This window comes from Octodon degus, unplaced genomic scaffold, assembly GCF_000260255.1.
Source record: "Octodon degus isolate 3935 unplaced genomic scaffold, OctDeg1.0 scaffold00618, whole genome shotgun sequence".
In the NCBI taxonomy this organism is placed as follows: Eukaryota; Metazoa; Chordata; class Mammalia; order Rodentia; family Octodontidae; genus Octodon; species Octodon degus.
Genome location: NW_004525194.1, coordinates 58960 through 60208, shown reverse-complemented (window position 1 = coordinate 60208; position 1249 = coordinate 58960).

Sequence of the window (1249 nt, the reverse complement as noted above, 5' to 3'; positions counted from 1 at the left end):
ACGTATGTGTGACCAAAACAGTCAGGAAACCAAAACACACACGTGAGCAGTGTAACTGATCTTGTATATGGAATGTGCTGCTTTCATGTATTTAAACTGCCTTGCGTATAATCATTCAAGTAAAGATTATTTTTGTGGTAGAGTTTTACTTGTATGTTCACTGTAGTGCACATAGTTTTTCACAGAAACCACTACGAAGCAGCTCTGAGCAGGATGTAAGTGCCCAATCGGTTTTCCATGCCTACTTGGGAGTCTGTCCACGCTGAGGCCCCTGGTCTGGAGATGGGCAGGGGTCACAAAGGAAGTGAACCTCTGAGAGTCCCTGACCCCAGCTGAGGCCTGCAGTGGTGGGTGAAACCTCGAAGCCTCCCAAGAGAAGACAAGGCCACAGCTAAGGACGCCTGTTCCAAGCTCCATTAACTAGACAAGGACTGTAGCTGCAGACAACTCACTCCTGTGGGGAAGCCCTTCCTGGAGTTAACATAGTTCTCCTAAGTGGACATGATGGATTAATGGAGAAATCACTGAGTGGACTTCCTGGTCCTTGAATAGTCCTGCTCAGATAGTCCTACTGATTAGTCCACCCTCTTCAGTATTCTCCACCTTTGATAAGTAAATAAATATGGGCAACCCAGAGGATGTCTTTGTCTTCACCTTTGCAAAATCTCAAAATCAGTGAAAGGGTTTTTATCATCCTGGGGCCTTAAAAATCATATCAGTTAACTGTTTTCTTTGTTTCTGTCTTTCTTTCTTTCTTTCTTTCTTTCTTTCTTTCTTTCTTTCTTGCTTGCTTGCTTGCTTGCTTGCTTGCTTGCTTGCTTGCTATTTAGGACACAGTCTATAGGGTCTCAGTCCATAGATCTGTCTCATAGTGATCCGCAAGTGTTCAGCCTCCCAAAAGCTGGGATTATAGTTATGTGCCAACCTCTCAGTCTCAATGGCATCTCCTTAAGCCCTGGAGGTGGGGCCGCATGGCAAGCATGGAACCCTGGCTGCTGCACTCTGCCTAATCAGGTGCATTCCTCTGCTGAGTTATCTGTCCGATCATTAACTCTTTTATTTAATTTTTCTGTGTATTCTCATTTGGGAGGTTGTAGGTTTAATTACTTTGCAATAACTAAGGGATACCATTCATGTGTTTATTTGATTTTTTTGAGAATTTGTCTGACTGTAGTGCAGGCCGGTCTTCAATTCAAGGCGATTCCCCTGCCCCTCGCTCCTGCTGACTTGTGGGATTACAGGTGTGCAT